The sequence below is a fragment of the Apium graveolens genome, chromosome 4 (genome assembly GCF_009905375.1).
Source record: "Apium graveolens cultivar Ventura chromosome 4, ASM990537v1, whole genome shotgun sequence".
Taxonomy (NCBI): Eukaryota; Viridiplantae; Streptophyta; class Magnoliopsida; order Apiales; family Apiaceae; genus Apium; species Apium graveolens.
In genome coordinates, this window is record NC_133650.1 from 235,815,357 (window position 1) to 235,820,996 (window position 5,640).

At 41.3% G+C, this 5,640-nt stretch overlaps 1 non-coding gene across 1 annotated transcript; it reads right to left on the reverse strand.

The window, feature by feature from the left end:
• Positions 1-1,785: 1,785 nt before the first annotated feature.
• LOC141722360 (small nucleolar RNA R71) lies at positions 1,786-1,892 on the reverse strand. The gene has a single exon (XR_012575379.1). It is a non-coding gene; the product is annotated as a small nucleolar RNA R71 (small nucleolar RNA).
• Between the last annotated feature and the right edge of the window lie 3,748 nt (positions 1,893-5,640).

The following is a 5,640-nucleotide window of genomic DNA, read 5'->3' on the forward strand; positions in this document are numbered from 1 at the left end:
TTTATTTTAGGACTTCTACTTCAGTTTGGTTTCCACTTCTATGTAATCTGAGTTTTATGGGACTATTATTTAAGTAGATTTGAGACGTTTTCACAAGTGTGGATTGAAGAAGATTGTGTTTTACGCAAGGAGCGAAGGAGATAAGGAAGAAGACCGATTTAGCACACCGCAACGAAGAGGAAGCATATATTCTTGTGATTCTTGTTTTGTTGTAACGTTGGATGCTAGTTTTCTTGCTTTGAACTTATTTACTCTTGTGACGTACTCTGTTTTAATATAATTAGTTTAGTTATTATTTTCTTGTGTTTGTTTATCATGATTTCATATGAACCCATGATGACGATAAGTGCTATTATGGGATAATCGTGATCATGGGGTTGCAACGGATTTATTATGGAATTCTTTATTTAATTGTTTAATACTTTAGTGTGTGATGATTGCATGATATCTAGTATTGGTTGTGCTTATTCGTCTTATGTGCGTCGCGAACATATAAGATAGGGTGTTAATCTCTTGTGAAGCGACGGTGAATCTTGAGATTTAGAACTTGCCATGCTAGCATAGGTTCATGTACGTTGTGCATGATTAGTGGGTAACTCTAACAGTTTTATTTGCCCTATGTAATCAAAAGGAATAACTTGTGCTTAAATCGTTGTGTTGTTAATTTCTGTAGACATATAGGAACTCAATATAATTGATGACTATTCAACTTCTATCTTAATTGTGGATGTTTGGTAGAATGGTATTAGTACAATGAAAGTTGGCTTTTATCAGTTTCGTGTTATTCGATTAATATCATCACTGTCACATGCTAAAGGTAATAACAATGGCTATAGAAGGAGGTTAATAATGAAGTTGTGATCTCATGAGTGTTTTATTATTGATAGATTGAAGTGTTAGTTAAGTGGTTAATTAAGTAGTTAATTGTAGTTAATATTTAATCAACAATTTTAAGTGTTAGTGTCTTAACATTGAGAAGTAATCATACATTGGTGAGTGAGTTTAATTAGACAATAATTCAGTCTGAGTCTCTGTGGGAACGAACTAGAAAGTATTCTATATTACTTGCGAACGTGTATACTTGCGTGAATATTAGCGCGTGTTTTCGCCCTAACAAGTTTTTGGCGCCGCTGCCGGGGACTCGGCGTATTTGTTTAGTTTATGTACTTACCATCATTGGTCATTAAGACTCAGTGATTAGGACGTAGTAGTTACTTATATTTTTTTCCGGTTGTGTTTCAGGTACTTTAGCAAGCGTTTATGCAAACTCGTTCTCGTGCTCGCAAGAGGACTTTAGATACAGCTGAGGAGACAGACGAAGTTCTTGATATTCCGGAGAAGTTAGATTTTGAGGATTCGGATTCAGAAACTGAGCAGAAAGAACCAGTAAACATGGGAGATCGTATTGTTCAAGCTGATCCAGCTCTTATGGATTTTTCTCGGCCTAAAATTGATGACATTCAGTCAAGCATCCTTCATCCGGCTATTCAAGCTAACACCTTTGAAATCAAGCCGGGCACTATTTAGATGGTGCAAAATTCTGTTTCTTTTGGAGGAGCGGCAACTGAAGACCCCAACATGCACATAAGGAATTTTGTCGAGATCTGAAGCACTTTTAAGTATAATGGCGTGACTAATGAGGCTATCAAGTTGAGGCTTTTCCCATTCTCACTGAGGGACAAGGCTAAAGACTGGTTACATTCTGAACCAGCTGGGTCCATCACTACGTGGCAAGATCTTGCGCAAAAGTTTCTGGTGAAGTTTTATCCGATGGCAAAGACTGCTGCTATGAGGAGTGCTCTTACTCAGTTTGCGCAGCAACCTACAGAATCTATGTGCGAGGCTTGGGAACGCTACAAGGAAATGTTGAGAAAATGTCCACATCATGGAATACCGGATTGGATGGTGATCACTGGTTTCTATAATGGTTTGGGGGCCCAATCTCGGCCCATGCTCGATGCAGCAGCTGGAGGCGCCTTATGGGCTAAAAGCTATACTGAGGCGTATAATCTTATAGAGACGATGGCTGCGAATGAGCATCAAAACCCAACTCAGAGGATGACGTCAGGCAAGGTAGCAGGTATTCTGGAAGTTGATGCAGCCACCGCTATTGCAGCCCAGCTCCAAGCGCTATCAATGAAGGTTGATTCTCTGGCTACATATGGAGTTAATCAAATAGCTATGGTTTGTGAGCTTTGTGCAGGTTCTCATGCTACGGATCAGTGTTCTCTTGTCAACGAATCTGTTCAGTACGTGAATAATTATCAGCGACAACAGCAGCCTGTGCCAGCGACCTATCATCCTAACAACAGAAATCATCCAAATTTCAGCTGGGGGAATAATCAGAATGCTATTCAGCCACCATATCAGCAAGGAGTGAGTAAACAGTTTAACCCACCTGGATTTCAGCAACCACAGCAGTATGTTACAAGGAAATCATATCCTCAACAGGGAAGTACAGCTGCACCTACTAGTGCTGATTTTGAGGAACTTAAGCTATTGTGCAAGAGTCAGGCGGTTTCCATCAAGACCTTGGAAAATCAAATCGGTCAATTAGCCAATGCAGTGCTCAATCGTCAACCTGGCACTCTTCCCAGTCACACGGAAGTACCAGGCAGGAAGAAAGCTAAAGAGCAAGTCAAGGCTATTACCTTCAGGTCTGGAAAAGTAGCTGATGCTGAAAAGGCAAAAGAAGTAGAAGCTGAAATTAGAGATGAAGAACCAAAGCAAAAGGAGAAAGCGGCGGAACCAAGGAAGACTACTGTTGAACACACTCTGCCTGAGGCTAATACAGGGGAGAAACAGCTCTATCCTCCACCACCTTTTCCTAAGAGATTGCAGCAACAAAAGCTGGATAGACAGTTCGGGAAGTTTCTGGAGGTGTTCAAGAAACTTCACATCAATATACCTTTCGCTGAGGCTCTGGAACAAATGCCTAGTTATGCAAAGTTTATGAAGACTATTCTTTCAAGGAAGGTGAAACTGGATGTCCTTGAAACCGTTTCTCTCACGGAAGAATGCAACGCTGTTCTGCAGCAAAAGTTACCACCAAAACTGAAAGATCCAGGAAGCTTCACCATTCCTTGCACCATTGGCAATCTGACTTTTGACAAGTGCCTTTGTGATTTGGGAGCAAGCATTAATCTGATGCCGTTGTCGATCTTTAAAAAGCTGGATCTGCCTGATCCAAAACCCACATACATGTCGCTACAATTGGCTGACCGTTCCATTACTTACCCAAGGGGCATAGTTGAGGATGTGCTCGTCAAGGTGGATAAGCTCTTCTTTCCGGCAGATTTTGTTATTCTAGATTTTGAGGAAGATAAGAAGATTCCCATAATTTTGGGAAGGCCTTTCTTGGCTACTGGCCGTACCTTGATAGATGTGCAAAAAGGTGAACTTACTATGCGGGTCCAAGATCAGGATGTGACCCTCAACGTATTCAAGGCAATGAAATTCCCTACAGAAGATGAGGAGTGCTTAAAATTGGATGTGATTGATTCTGCGGTTACTTCGGAACTCGATCACATGCTAATGTCTGATGCATTGGAAAAGGCCTTAGTGGGGGATTTTGACAGCGACGATGAAGATGGCAACGAGCAATTACAATATCTGAACGCTTCTCCCTGGAAGCGAAAGCTGGACATACCATTTGAATCTCTTGGTACTTCTGACCTTAAGAATGCTGAAGGGAAGCTTAAACCATCAATAGAGGAAGCACCTACCTTGGAGCTCAAGCCATTACCTGAACACTTGAGGTATGCTTTTTTAGGTGATTCATCTACGTTACCTGTTATTATTTCATCTGACCTTTCAGGTAGTGAGGAAGACAAGCTCTTAAGGATTTTGAGAGAATTCAAATCGGCTATAGGATGGACCATAGCAGACATCAAGGGGATAAGTCCTTCATATTATATACATAAAATTCTGCTAGAGGAAGGTAGTAAGCCAACTGTGGAACAGCAGCGAAGACTGAATCCCATCATGAAGGAGGTGGTGAAGAAAGAAATTCTGAAATGGCTAGATGCAGGCATCATTTATCCTATTTCTGACAGCTCGTGGGTGAGCCCCGTACAATGTGTACCTAAGAAAGGAGGTATCACTGTGGTCGCAAATGAAAAGAATGAGCTCATCCCTACTCGAACAGTTACAGGATGGAGAGTATGCATGGATTATAGAAAATTGAACAAAGCCACAAGGAAGGATCACTTTCCTCTTCTATTTATTGATCAGATGCTTGACAGATTGGCGGGTCATGAGTATTTTTGTCTTCTGGATGGTTATTCCGGGTATAATCAGATTTGTATTGCACCAGAGGATCAGGAAAAGACTACCTTCACTTGTCCATTTGGCACGTTTGCCTTTCGCAGAGTTTCGTTTGGGTTATGTGGAGCCCCGGCCACTTTTCAGAGATGTATGATGGCTATATTCTCTGACATGATTGGAAATAACGTCGAAGTATTCATGGACGACTTCTCCGTCTTTGGACATTCATATGATGAATGTTTGAATAATCTGCGCGCCGTACTCAAAAGATGCGTGGAAACTAATTTGGTGCTTAATTGGGAGAAATGTCATTTTATGGTGCGTGAAGGCATTATCCTTGGGCATAAGGTCTCTAGCAAGGGTCTGGAGGTGGACAAGGCCAAGGTGGGAGTCATTGAAAATCTTCCCCCACCTAATTCTATGAAAGGAATCCGTAGTTTTCTTGGTCATACGGGTTTTTATCAGCGATTCATCAAGGACTTTTCAAAGATATCTAAGCCGTTGTGCAATCTGCTTGAGAAAGATGTGCCTTTCAAATTTGATGATGAATGTTTGGCAGCATTCGAGACTCTCAAGAAGAGTTTGATCACTGCACCAGTTATTACAGCACCAGATTGGACAGAACCGTTTGAGATGATGTGTGATGCGAGTGATTATGCGGTAGGTGCAGTTCTGGGACAACGCAAGAAAAACCTCTTCCATGTGGTCTACTATGCGAGTAAGACTTTAAATGGTGCCCAATTGAACTACACCACTACCGAGAAGGAGCTTTTGGCTATAGTCTTTGGTTTTAAGAAATTTCGATCGTATCTACTTGGTACGAAAGTAACAGTATTCACTGATCATGCAGCTATTCGCTATCTAGTTTCCAAGAAGGATTCGAAGCCGAGACTCATTCGTTGGGTGCTTTTACTTCAGGAATTTGAGTTAGAGATCAAATATAGAAAAGGTACTGAGAATCAAGTAGCTGACCATCTCTCTAGATTGGAGAATCCCGATTCTACTTCACAGGATAGGACGTTAATCAATGAATCTTTTCCGGATGAGCAGTTGTTTGCAATTCAGGAGGAAGAACCATTGTTTGCAGATATTGTAAACTATCTCGTCAGCAATATAATGCCTCCTAATTTGACATCTGCTCAAAAGAAGAAGTTTCTGCATGAGGTGAAGTGGTATATATGGGATGAACCATATTTGTTTAGACAGGGAGCTGACCAGATCATCAGGAGATGTATCCCGTTCTGTGAGACGGAGGGGATATTATGAGACTTCCATTCCACGGTTTATGGTGGACACTATGGTGGTGAGAAGACGGCAGCTCGTATTCTGCAAACAGGTTTTTTTTGGCCTACTTTGTTCAAGGATGCTCATCAG